At 43.9% G+C, this 14199-nt stretch overlaps 1 protein-coding gene across 2 annotated transcripts in view; it reads right to left on the bottom strand.

Annotated features, from left to right (window-relative positions):
- Window positions 1–14199, bottom strand: part of flt4 (fms related receptor tyrosine kinase 4) — a 262662-nt gene that overhangs the window by 146125 nt on the left and 102338 nt on the right. The window lies entirely within an intron of this gene.

Genomic DNA, 14199 nt, shown 5'->3' with positions numbered 1-14199 from the left:
GCTGGATCCAAGACACAACAAGGTTCCCACACTATGGTACATTGAGCGTACTGCAGCTACAGAAGTGGTCTTGTTTACACTCGGGATGGGATTTTAACTGACGTGACTGATAAACACGTTCAGCTGTTGTAAAGTTCTGGCTCACAACCCATCTCAGCTGTTATACCTTCCCCAGCATTTCTTCTTCGGCCTCCTTATCTCGAGAGACAATGGGGAAGCGCCTGGAGGTGGTCAGTGGTGAGTGGAGCAGCGCCTGGAATAGTTATAAAGGCCAATTCTAGAGTGACAGGCTCTTCCACAGGTGCTGCAGAGAAATTTGTTTGTCGGGGCTGTTACACAGTTGGCTCTCCCCTTGCGCCTCTGTCTATTTTCCTGCCAACTGCTAAGTCTCTTGGACTCTATGCTTCCAAATAGGGTTGACATCTCTAGTTAGACGTATTCCTGGATGTGTTAGTACATGACAAGTTGCAAGAATTTAGAAGTTTAATGCAGTGATTTAATTGTGATGTTTAAGCTGATGAAAAGAGTTGATAGGGGCAATGTCAGGAAGTGCTTCTTCATGCAAAGGATAGTGGAAATCTGGAACTCTCTCCCCCAAAAAGCTGTTGAGTTCAATTGGAAATTTCAAAATCGAGATCGATAGATTTTTGTTGGGAAAGGGTACTAAGGGATACTGAGCCAAGGCGGGTAGCTGGAGTTAGGATATAGATCAGTCATGATCTAATTGAATAATGGAACAAGCTCAAGGGGCTAAATGGCCGCCTCCTGTTCCTGTGACCTCTTGCCTCCAACCACTCCGCCCCCAGGCACCAGGAAAGCAAATAGACTCTTGATTATCTAATTGGATGACAGGTGAAACAGACTTATTTCCACCCCCCCCCCACCCATCTCCAATACTTTTAAAGTTAGTAAGCAAACGTGCTCAAAGAAAATGTTTTTCATACACAATTTTTTAACACCCTCTATGATGTTGCTCCCAGCAATGTCCTGCAGATCAGTCTTTCCTTCCTGGAGACTCCAGGGCAATCCTGGAGGGTTGCCAACCCCCTTGACCCAACTCACACGGCTGGTGTGTGGGGGTGGGGGGGGGGGGGGGGGGGTGGGGGGAGGAGGTGGTGAGCCATTCAGCCAACCATGACCAAAGAAATACGGGACCCCATGACTGATCATTATTCAGAGTATCAGAGAGTTTTAGAGTCTTGGAAACATAGAATCATTGAATGGTTACAGCAAAGAAGGAGGCCATTTAGCCATGGTGTCTGTACTGATTCTCTGTCAGAACTATTCACCTAGTCCCGTTCCCCTGCCTTTTCCCTGTAATTTTTTTTTCTTCAGATAATTATCCCATTCTCTTTTTGAATGCCTCGATTGAATCTACCTCCACCACACTCTCAGGTGGCGCATTCCAGATCCTAACCACTCGCTGGGTAAAAAAATGTTGTCCTCATTTCGCCATTGCTTCTTTTGCCAAATCACCTTAAATCGTTTCTGGACCCTTCCACCAATGGAACAGTTTCTCCCTATCTGTTCAGACCCCTCATGACAGCATAACAGGGTATAATTCAGCCTCTGTCATCTCTCTGAAGGAGAATCCCCTTCCCCTGCCTGTCCTTTAACTTTATTTATTTCCCTTTTAAAAGCGGTTATTGATTCTGCCTCCACAACTGTTTTTGCTAAGACTTCTATGTAAAGAGAAAAGAACTTGTATTTATACAGTGCCTTTCACGACCTCTGGATTTCCCAAAGCACTTTACAGTCAATGAAGTACTTTTGAAGTGTAGTCACTGCTGTAATGTAGGAAGAGCCCTCTTGTGTAAAACATTTCCGCTAACCTCTCCCTAAGTTCGTTTGGTGATGCTCATAAATTTATGCCCTCTAGTTATTGACTCACCAACCAGTGGAAATAGTTTCTATATATAATTTTGGACTCCTCTATCACACTTCTCAACTCCATTTTAGTAAAAACAGCTGCTGTTTCTCTACTTCTGATTCTGTTCCCTGACTCTAAGGGCTGAAATTTATGTGCACGCCGCGAATTATGGCAGCGCGTTCTGCTGTCGGCAGTTTTCAGGCGCCATCGCCGAGCCCCGTGATATATCGCGCGGGAACTCATCTAAATGGAGGGCGCGGAGCGGCCGCCCTCGATGACATAGAGGGGCGCCTGCACCGTCCCCAGCAATGGCATCCTGCGCCAGCACACGGGCGCCATGTTTAAAGGGCTTCAAGCCCTTAGAAGAAATTTTAAAGTAATATGAAGGTTAAATGTGCTGAAAACATTTAATGAAAGCTGGAGGCCCTTTTCCACCCCCTGTCCCCCAACCAGTGGTTGATTTTGGGCCTCAATCACCAAATGTAATTTTATTTCCAACCCGATCTTCCCCCCCAACCTCGTGACATTTGCCCTTCAACCTCTTCCCATCATCCCCACAGCCAATAAAAACTGTTTTACGCCCCCCACCCCCCCCACTCACCCTGATAATTTCACTCCTCCCCCCTTCCCACCAGTGTCACGCCTCGGAACTCCGAATGGAGTTCTGAAGGAGTGGGAGTTGCGGCCGGGGGCTTTAATGTCGGCGTGGGACGACCGCTGGAACAAGGTAGGTTAATTTGAATGATTTTACCTTAATTATAATATTAAAATGAAGGCCCCACCGCTCGGTGGCGGGGGGCCGCACCGAGGCCTCGCCGCCGGCGGTAAAATGCAACGGGGCCTTCTTGGCGTCAGGAGCCCCGGCGGGCCTCACCCGGAAGAATTTTCTGGGCCTCCCCCCCTCCCGGCCATGACTCCTGACATTGGAGGCTTCATAAAATGCAGCCCTAAATGATCGAAAGCTGTTCACAGCTAATGAAGTACTTTTGAAGTGTAGTCACTACTGTATGTAGGGATTTGCAGTAACCAATTTATGCACAGCAAGCTCCCACAAACAGCAATGTGATTTATGACCAGATTATCTTTTTTTTTTAATGCTGTCAATTGAGGGATAAATATTGGCAGGACACAGGGAAGCACTTTGCTTTCTCTGTACTTATTTATAAACTGTTAAATCTCCAACTCATTCCAGTCCTGAAATAATAACTTTATTTCTTTCTCCACAGATGCTGCTTGATCTGCGGAGTGTTTCCAGCATTTTCCATTTTTTATTGCAGTTTCTCAATCCTTTCCTCACAACCAAAGTCTCTCATTCCTAGCATCAGCATTGTAACCTTCCTCTGCATTCTCTCCTTTGGCATCCAACCTGAAGTTGGGTCCCCATAACTAGGCACAATATTCTGCCTGCAGTCTACCTGATGTTGAAACATGATGGCCCTGAGTTAGATACTTCGCTGCCTAGCAGGAATGGTCCCTGGGAAGGGGTTAAAATTCAAAAATTCAGCCTCCTGGCTCCAAACCACCATATTCACGGCCGTTTAAACCTTTATTGCCCCAAATCAGACTGTAATGAGGCTCCCGCCAAAGGCAGGCTGGGGCTTAGTTAGCCTTCAAATGTAGTGGCTTGATAACATTGACACCACAACGTAGAATTAACCAAATGACACGGGTTCTGTGCTGTTGGCTGTCTGGCAACAGATTCGAGGTGGGAGGTACCAACAGGCCAAGGTAAGAATGAAAGATCTGCTTCTTTTAGAACTCGTTGGGCTGGTGAAAGCAGGAGAAACCCAGCCAGAGAACCAGCCAAGTGTTATTTAAACAAAGCCCTGCCCTTACTATTTTAGGACTGGAATGAGTTGGAGATTTAACAGTTTATAAACAAGTACGGCGGCACAGTGGCGCAGTGGTTAGCACCGCAGCCTCACAGCTCCAGTGACCCGGGTTCAATTCCAGGTACTGCCTGTGTGGAGTTTGCAAGTTCTCCCTGTGTCTGCGTGGGTTTCCTCCGGGTGCTCCGGTTTCCTCCCACATGCCAAAGACTTGCAGGTTGATAGGTAAATTGGCCATTAGCAATTGCCCCTAGTGTAGGTAGGTGGTAGGGAAATATAGGGACAGGTGGGGATGTGGTAGGATTAGTGTAGCATTAGTATAAATGGGTGGTTGATGGTCGGCACAAACTCGGTGGGCCGAAGGGCCTGTTTCAGTGCTGTATCTCTAAACTAAACTTACAGGGGCTCCACGTTCCCAGTCTTGCTGGGTTTGTCACCCAGTATCGGGATTTCCCCCATACCCTTCCCACCCTTCTGTTAATATTGAGGGCCACATCCCCCAACAAAGCTGATCTGATGTCTGACTATCAGATGGGCTGGTGTTAGGAGATCCTATCTCGTTTTGAGTGCCCTCCTTTGGATTGGATGGCAAGAGAATGCAGAAGAGGTTGAAGGGGTGACTGGATTGTGAGGAGGTACTACTTAAATTGATATAAAAGCAAAATACTGCAGATGCTGGAAATCTGAAATAAAAACAAGAAATGCTGGAAATACTCAGCAGGTCTGGCAGCATCTGTGGAGAGAGAAGCAGACTGACCTGAAACATTAACTCTGCTTCTCTCTCCACAGATGCTGCCAGAACTGCCGAGCATTTCCAGCATTTCTTGCTTTTATTACTATTTAAATTGAGCATGGTTTCACTGAAAGAGAAGTTTAAGGTGTGGTACGATTGCTGTTTATAGGACTATAGGATAGTGTCAACGGTGGCAGGTTGTTTCACTTTCTCCAGAGCAGTAGAACCAGAGGACATGGCCTGCACTTGAAGGGGGTAAATTCAAAGCTAATCTGAGGGAACAATATTTAACGGGAAGTGGCCAATCTATGGAACAGGCTCCCTCAGGAGACAGTGGAAGCAGATTGTATTGATTTATTCAAACACAAGTCAGATAGTAACATTTTGGGATACAGTATAGTCGTAATTTTGAGACATGACTCATGGTGAGCGTAGTGTGTTTGGGGGAACAGTTGACTTTGGACCTCTGGTCCCCAAAGCCCTCCACCACTGGGGGTTTTCCTCACCTCCTGCCTGTATCTGTAGTAGATAAATTAATAGAGATTGATTTCTGTGATTAGGCAACAACGCCATTCTTGACTACCAGAATGGTAGAAGGTGAACTAAATGGATCTTGGTATTTTATCATTCAGCAATTCGTATATTCCTAAAGCTCAGAGAGGTTCAGCCAATTTGATTGAACTGAATAACAGATTTGTTAAAGGATGTGTACAAGGTTTCTTAAAACCTTTGCTCACCTAAACACTTTGAAAACAATTTGATTGCTTTACTAACGTACAAGTACCGCTGGCTGAATGTGGATCCATTAGGATCTTCAGTCGAACTATCAAAGAGCCATGAGAGAATGATTCTGGCCATCAGGAATTTAAATCCTGAGGGTGCCAGATTTGCTTCTATAGGGATATAAAAAGGAAGGGTTGAGCAAAAGTAAATGTGGGTCCCTTACAGGCAGAGACAGGAGAATTAGAAAGGGGAATAAGGAAATGGCAAATGTATTAAACAAATACTTTGTTGATGTCTTCACAGTCAAAGACACAAAAAAAATTCTGGAAATAGTGGAGAAACAGGGTCTAGTGGAAATGAGGAACTTAGGGATATTATTATTTGTTTAAAAAACAAGTACTGGAGAAATTAATGGGATTTAAAGTTGACAAATCCCCTGGACATATGGCCTGCATGCTAGGGTTTTAAAGGAGGTAGCTACAGAGATAGCGGATGCACTGTCTGTGATCTTCCAAAATTCCCTGGATTCTTGAATGATCCTGGTGGACTGGAAAGTAGTAAATGTGACCCGGCTATTCAAGAAAGGAGTGAGAGAGAAAACAGGAAACTATAGGACAGTTAGCCTGACATCAGTAGTAGACAAAATGCTAGAATCTATTATTAGGAATGTGGTGAAAGGGCACTAAGATTTATGAAAGGGAAATTGCATTTGACAAATCTGTTGAGGTTTTCTGAAGTTATAACTAGCAGGGTAGATAAGGGGGAACAGGTGGATGTTGTATATTTGGATTTTCAAAAGGGATTTGATAAGGCTCCACATGAGAAGTTATCACACAAAATGAGGACTCATTGGATTTGGGGGTAATATATTAACATGAATTGAGGATTGGTCAATGGACAGAAAACAAAGAATAGGAATAAACAGGACATTTTCAGATTGGCAAGCTGTAACTAGTGGGGTACTGCAAGATACTTTGCATCGGTCTTCACGAGAGGATACAAGTAACATCCCAGAATTAGCTGTAAGTCAGAAAATGGAAGGGAGGGAGGAACTCAAGAAAATTACCATCACCAGGGAAGTGATATTGAATAAATTGTTGGATCTGTGGGCTGACAAGTCCATGGGTCCTGATGGACCTCACCCTAGGGTGTTAAAAGAAGTGGCTAGTGAGATAGTTGATGCCTTAGTTTTAATTTTCCAAAATTCCCTAGATTCAGGGAAAGTTCCGCTAGATGGGAAACTAGTGAATGTAACTCCTTTATTCAAAGGGAGGGAGACAGAAAGCAGGAAACTACAGGTCAGTTAGCTTAATGTCTGTCTTAGGGAAAATGTTAGAAGCTATTATAAAAGACGTTATAGCAGGGCACTTAAAAAAATTGAAGGTAATCAGGCAGAGTCAACATGGTTTTGTTAAAGGGAAATCATGTTTAACCAATTTATTGGAGTTCTTTGAGGAAGTTACATGTGCTGTGGATGAAGGGGAACCGGTGGATGCATTGTACTTAGATTTCCAGAAGGCATTTGATAAGGTGCCACGTCAAAGGTTATTGTAAAAAAAAAGGCTCATGGTGTAGGGGGTAACATATTGGCATGGATAGAAGACGTTAACAGGAAACAAAGAGTAGGCATAAATGGGTCATTTTCTGGTTGGCAAGATGTAACGGTGGTGTGTCACAGGGATTTGTGCCGGAACCTTAACTTTTTACAATTTCTATAAATGACTTGGATGAAGGGACTGAAGGTATGGTTGCTAAATTTGCTGATGACGCAAAGATAGGTAGGAAAGTAAGTTGTGAAGAGGACATAAGGAGGCTACAAAGGGATATAGATAGGTTAAGTGTGTGGGCAAAAATCTGGCAGATGGAATATAATGTGGGAAAATGTGAAGTTGTCCATTTTGGTAGGAAGAATAACAAAAGAAGTATATTATCTAGATGGTGAGAGATTGTGGAGCTCTGAGATGCAGAGGGATCTGGGTGTCCTAGTGCATGAATCACAAAAGGTTAGTATGCAGGTACAGCACATAATTAGGAAAGCTAATAGAGTGTTATCGTTTATCGCGAGGGGAATTGAATACAAAAATAGGGAGGTTATGCTTCAGTTATACAGAGCATTGGTGAGACCACATCTGGAGTACTGTGTACAGTAATGGTCTCTTTATTTAAGGAAGGATGTAAATACGTTGGAAGCAGTATAGAGAAGGTTTACTAGACTAATACCTGGAATGGGCAGCCTGTCTTATGAGGAAAGATTGGACAGGCTAGGCTTGTATCTGCTGGAATTTAGAAGAGTAAGAGGTGACTTGATTGAAACATATAAGATCTGAGGGGTCTTGACAGGGTGGATGTGGAAAGGATGTTTCCCCCTGTGGGAGAATCTAGAACTAGGGGTCACTGTTTAAAAATAAGGGTCGCCCAATTAAGAGACAGATGAGGAGAAATGTTTTCTCAGAGGGTCGTGAGTCTTTGGAACTCTCTTCCTCAAAAGGCAGTGGAAGCAGAGTCTTTGAATATGTTTAAGGCAGAGGGAGATAGATTCTTGATAAGCAAGGGGGTGAAAGGTTATCGGAGGTAGGTAGTAATGGGGAGTAATCAGGTCAACCATGAACTTGTTGAATGGCGGAGCAGGCTCCAGGGGCCAAGTGGCCTACTCCTGCTCCGATTTCGTATGTTCATATGATCAGGACTCATTGGATTTGGGGTAATATATTAACATGAATTGAGGATTTGTCAAGGGACCGAAAGCAGAGAATAGGAATAAACAGGTCATTAAAATAAAAGCAAAATACTGCAGATGATGGAAATCTGAAATAAAAACAAGAAATGCTGGAAATACTCAGCAGGTCTAGCAGCATCTGTGGAGAGAGAAGCAGATTCAGGTCAGTGACCCTTCATCAAAACTGTCCCACCGACTCCCACAGCTACCTATTCATTATGAGCCCTCGACTCCCACAGCTACAGTTCTGATGAAGGGTCACTGACCTGAAACGTTAACTCTGCTTCTCTCTCCACAGATGCTGCTGGACTTGCTGAGTATTTCCAGCATTTCTTGTTTTTATTTTATTTTATAAACAGGTCATTTTCAAGTTGACAGGCTGAAACTAGCGGGATACTGCAAGGATCAGTACTCGAGCGTCAGAGAGCTATAATCTGTTTAGGACTTGAGCACAAAAATCAAGGCAATATTAAGAGAGTGCTGCACTGTAGGAGGTGCTGTCTTTTGGATGGGGACCAAAGCCCCACCTGCCTTCTTAGGTGAACCTAAAAGAGGCCATAACATTATTTCAAAGAAGTGCAGAGGAGTTATCCCTGGTGTCCTGGCCAATATTTATCCCTCAGTCAGCATCACAAAAATAGATTATCTGGCCATTATCACATTGCTGTGTGTGGGAGCTTGCTGTGCGTAAATTGGCTGCCACATTTCCTAAATTACAATGGTGACTGTACTTCAAAAGTTCTTCAGTGACTGTAAAGTGCTTTGGGATGTCCTGAGGTCGTGAAAGGTGCTTATAAATGCAAGTCTTTCTTTTTATGTTAATGACTTAAATGAGGGCACCAAGTGTAATGTATCCAAATTTGCTGATAATACAAAGTTAGGTGGGAACACAAGCTGTGAGGAGGATGCAAAGGGATTTAGACAGGTTTAGCATGTGGGCAAGAACATGGCAGATGAAATATACTGTGAGGAGTGTGAAGCAATCCACTTTGGAAGGAAAAATAGAATATTTTGTTAAATGTGAGTCTGGGAAATTTTTAGTATTCAGAGGGCCTGGGTGTCCTTGAACATGAACCACAGAAAGTTAACATGCAGTTACAGCAGGCAATTTGGAAATAAAATTGTATGCTAATATTTATTACGAAGGGATTGTAGTATAAGAACAAAGTCGTCTTACTGCAATTGTCTAGGGCCTTGGTGACACCACGTGGAGTACTGTGTACAGTTTTGGTCTCCTTACCTAAGCAAGGATATTGTCATGAAGACCCCCACCTGCCAAGAATGAGACATATTAATTTTGTCACATGAACATTAATTTTAAACTGTTGCTGAAGTGAAGAGATGACTTGTTTAAAGAGATCAGCAGTGGCTGGAAAGCATTTGCATACTAAGACAGTCACCTCGGAAAGACAATGGGAACTGCTCACTGATTCAATTAACAGAGATTAGTCTGGGCAATGGTGATCCACATCTTGTCAGTGTAAGAGACAGCACTACACCCACTCCCCCCTCCCCCACTCCCCCGCCCCCCACTGAGAGCTTTGAAATCCACAAACCGCAGGAGCGGTTGTTCCCAAATAAGGGGTTATTCACATGACTAACCTGCTGGCCAACTTGGAGTTATGAATTGTGCTCACAGGACAGTTTGAAGGCAGAGACTGCAGATTGCAACTGAACTTGGAAGACAGTCTCTCTCCTGTCTGGCTTTTTCTGTCTCTTTCACTAATCTCCAGATCCACTGAAGCCACTTAAACCTCAAGAGAGAAAAGACTCCTCCTACATCAAAACAGGTTTTAAAGCGTGCACTGGGCCCCAACGAAACGGCAAGACTTACCGGCAACCAAAGACTCTACATCAAACCCAAAGGACCGTAAATAGAAACCCAGCTATTGCCTCAAACTTTTCCCCTTTATTCTTTCTACTTCTTCTGTCTCTATCTGCGTGTGTTTATTGCGTATGCATGCTAGCGTGGTTGCGTTGCGTATTCATAATCGTTAACTGAATTAGAGTTTAAGATTAATATACATCCACCTTTCTTCTTTAAATCCAAGAAAACCTGTCTGATTGATTTCTTTGCCTTACAATTGGAAAGCAGTGAACAAGGATTCACTGAGGGGGAACTAAAAACATAGTATTTTTACAATTACGGTTAAACCAGGCAAAGGCTGAGAGGGAACCCCTAGTCCCCCTTTCTCACCTGCCTTATAAGGAATGCAACAAAGGTTCACCAGACTGAGTCCTTGCTGAGGGGCTTGTTCTGTGAGGAGAGGATGAGTAGCCTGGGCCTATATTTCCTGAAATTTAGCAGAATGTGAAGTGATCTCATTGAAACATATAAAATTCTTAAGGGGCCTGATAGGGTCACTGCTGGGGGTATGTTTCCACTGGCTGGGGACTCTAGAACATAGGGCCACTGTCTCAGAATAAGGGGTCAGACATTTAGTATTGAATTGAGAAAACATTTCTTCATTCACAGGGTTGTGGATCTTCAGAATTCTCCACCCCAGAGGGCAGTGGATGCTCAGTTGTTGTATATATTCAAGACAGAGATCAGTAGATTTTTGGATACTAATGGATATGAGGATAGTGTTAATTGTGTTTAATCATACGCAGGTGCAGGGTGTTAATTCGGGTCTTATTTGAGTATATATAAGGAGACACTTACTGAAACTGGGTGAAGATTTGAGTGAGGAGCTGCATGTTTGTAATCTTTTTGCTCTGTAACATAACCGCAAGTCTGAATAAAGATTGGCTCCAGCATAATCCTTCCACAGCCAGCTTTCTGGAATATTACAGACAGGTGGGAATGTGGTGTCGAGGTAGAAGATCAGCCATGATCTAAATGAAAGACGAAGAAGGCTTGAAGGCCTACCCCTGTTCCAATTTCTTATGTTCTTAGGTTTCTCTTTGACCTACATTGACTCCTGGTCAAGCAACATCTTGATTTTAAAATTCTCATTGTTTCCAAATCCCTCCATGACCTCACTCCCTCCCTATCTCTGTAATCTCCTCCAGCCCCATCAATGTCCTGGGGGTTACCATTAACCAGAAACTTAACTGGACCAGCCATATAAATACAGTGTCTACAAGAGCAGGTCAGATGCTGGGAATTCAACGGTGAGTAATTCACCTCCTCACTCCCCCAAATGTGGCCACCATCTACAAGGCACAAGTCAGGAGTGTGATGGAACACCTGACGAGTGCAACTCTAACAACACTCAAGAAGCTCAACACCATCCAGGACAAAGCCGCCCGCTTGATCAGCATCCCATCCACCACCTTAAATATTCACTCCTTCCAGCACCAAGATGCACTGCAGCAACTTGCCAAGCTTCCTTCAACAGCACCTTCCACATCTGTGACCTCTACCACCTGGAAGCCCCAGGGCAGCAGATGCATGGGAACTCCATCACCTGCAAGTTCCCCTCCAAGCCACGCAGCATCCTGACTTGGAACTCTGTCGCTGTTCCTTCACTGTCGCTGGATCAAAATCCTGTAACTCCCTTCCTAACAGCACTTTGGGCGCACCCACACCAGATGGACTGCAATGGTTCAAGGCAGTGGCTCACCACCACCTTCTCAAGGATGGAAGCATGAAATATCTTAAAGGAAACCATGCGGGTCCCAACTATATTTCTGTAGCCTGTGGGTTTACTATGAAGGGTAGATAATATAATCCATTACATTTTTCTGTTACTGCAGCTGCTGTTCAGTGATTAAATAATCCAGATTCCCAAGTCTGGTGGTGTAGGCTAGGTTTTATTTCTTTCCACCAATTGGGGGGTCGGTGACAAAAGCTGGTCTTGCCAGCGATGCTCACATTCCATGAAAGAATTAAAAAAATACCCTCCTAGGTATCTGAGCTCCTCTCATTCTGGCCTCTTGTGTGTCTCTGATTTTAATCGCTTCACCTTTGGTGGCTGCGCCTTCAGTTGCCTAGGCCCCAAGCTTAGGGGAAATGCTGGTGTACTGGTAATGTCACTAAGTTAGTAGTTTAGTACCCCAGGCTAATGCCCTGGGGACATGGGTTCACATCTCACCATAGCAGCTGGTGGAATTTAAATACAATTATTAAATCTAATTAATTCCTTTTTTAACAACACTGTGGTGGTACCTACACCAGATGGACTGCTGCAGCTCACCACCACCTTCTCAAGGGCAATTAGGGATGGACAACAAATGCTGGCCTTGCCAGTGACACCCACAGGCCATGAAAAAATTTTTTAAAAGCTATGTAATTCCCTCACTTTCCTCTTTTAAGACACTGCCTAAAACCTCCCCCTTTGACTAAGTTCACCTGACCTAAATATCTCGTTTTGCAGCTCTGCGTCATACTTTGTTTTATAATGCTTCTGTGAAGTGCCTTGGGTCGTTTTATTATGTTAAAGGTGCTATATAAATTTAAGTTGTTATTGTTGGAAAGAGGAGATTCAAGATGAGAAAATTGAAGTTTTTAAGATTATGAAAGGGTTGATAAAGCAGATTTTTCACAGTGGCCAGAGCTTAAAATATAAACACATTACTCTTTCCTTCTATCTTCCATAGAATCTACGGCATAGTCTATCTTTGGAGTACGGTAGCATAGTGGTTATGTTACTGGACTAATGATCCAGAGACACGAGATCACAATCCCAACATGGGAGATGAGGTATTTAAATTCAGTGACGCAGTGGTTAGCACCGCAGCCTCACAGCTCCAGGGACCCGGGTTCAATTCTGGGTACTGCCTGTGCGGAGTTTGCAAGTTCTCCTTGTGACCGCATGGGTTTTCGCCGGGTGCTTCAGTTTCCTCCCACAGCCAAAGACTTGCGGGTGATAGGTAAATTGGCTGTTGTAAATTGCCCCTAGTGTAGGTAGGTGGTAGGGGATATGGGATTGCTGTAGGGTTAGTATAAATGGGTGGTTGTTGGTCGGCACAGACTTGGTGGGCTGAAGGGCCTGTTTCAGTGCTGTATCTCTAAATAAAAAAAATAAATAAATCTGGAATAAAAAGCTAACATCAGTAATGATAACCATAAAACTAGTCCAAGAGACCAATGTGGCTGCTTATGCTCCACCCCAAACCTCTTCCTACCCCTCTCCATCTCACCATAAACTGCGAGTCCTTTCTCCCTCCTGTACTTATTCCCCTTAATTGCATCTATTATATTCGCCTCAGCTACACCTTGTGGTAGCAAGTTCCACATTGTCACCACTCTCTGGGTGAAGAAGTTTCCTGTGAATTCTCTATTGGATTTATTAGTGACTATCTTATATTTATATTAGGTCACCTCTCAGCATTCTCTTTTCTAGAGAAAAGAGCCCCAAGCTGTTCGGTCCTATGACTGGTGGGGGGGAGCAGGGGTGCGGGGGGGGGGGGGGGGGGTTGAGGGGGGGGTGGGGGTGAGGGGTGGTGGGTGGTGGTAGGGGGAGTGGGAATATGCACATGTGGGGAGGGATAATAATAATTTGCGGATATGTTTTGTCAGGACTAGCCGAAAGGTTTAATTATTTAAAGTAATCTGCAGCCAGAAGAGTTGCAAGCAATTCTGTTAACATATTTTATCACGTTACCAAATCCTCAGAGATTTAACATTCAGTCACCATCATAAAGCAGAATTGATATCAACGCAAGTTTAGCATTATTTAATTTTGCATTGATGTGAAGAACTTAAAATCTATTTTTATAGGCTTATTGACACATGAGTGTAGTAGAGGTGTCAGGGCCAGCAGAGAGACCCAGCAAAGCTCTTGTACCTAAACTGAACACAATAGTGGGGTTGGATTCTGGCACGTCAGAATATCTCTTCAGTCAAATTGACCGTAGGAATTATTGCACAGAAAAATACCAAGGCCTATCTAGTTCACCTTCTACCATCCTGATAGTCACGTGATAAAATGATAATGGAGTTGTTGACTAATCACAGCAATCAATCTCTATCAATTACTCTACAACAAACCCAGACGTGAAGTGAGGAAAACCCCAGTGGTGGAGAGCTTAGGGAACCAAAGCAAGAGGAATGGCACTTATCTAGATTTTTCACAGTATTGCCATCCTTTCACCTCACAATCAATGCTACATTGCAGAAAGATGTCCCAGTATCTTGGCCGGGAAGCCAGATATCCTGACTTACATTGGCTCCCAGTCTGGCAACATCTCAATTTTGACAATCTGATCCTTCTGTTCAAATTCCTCCATGACATTGCCCCTCCCTTTCTCTCTAACCTCTTCCGTCATCTATAGGCCCCCGAAGAGTTACCTCACTGGAGGACAAAGTATAAATCGCGAAATAATGGAGGCGTGTAAGAAGGGCGCTACAATTGTCATTGGGTGATTTTAATCTGCATAT

Source organism: Heterodontus francisci, chromosome 12, assembly GCF_036365525.1.
Source record: "Heterodontus francisci isolate sHetFra1 chromosome 12, sHetFra1.hap1, whole genome shotgun sequence".
NCBI lineage: Eukaryota > Metazoa > Chordata > Chondrichthyes > Heterodontiformes > Heterodontidae > Heterodontus > Heterodontus francisci.
This window is presented reverse-complemented; position numbering and strand designations above follow the sequence as displayed.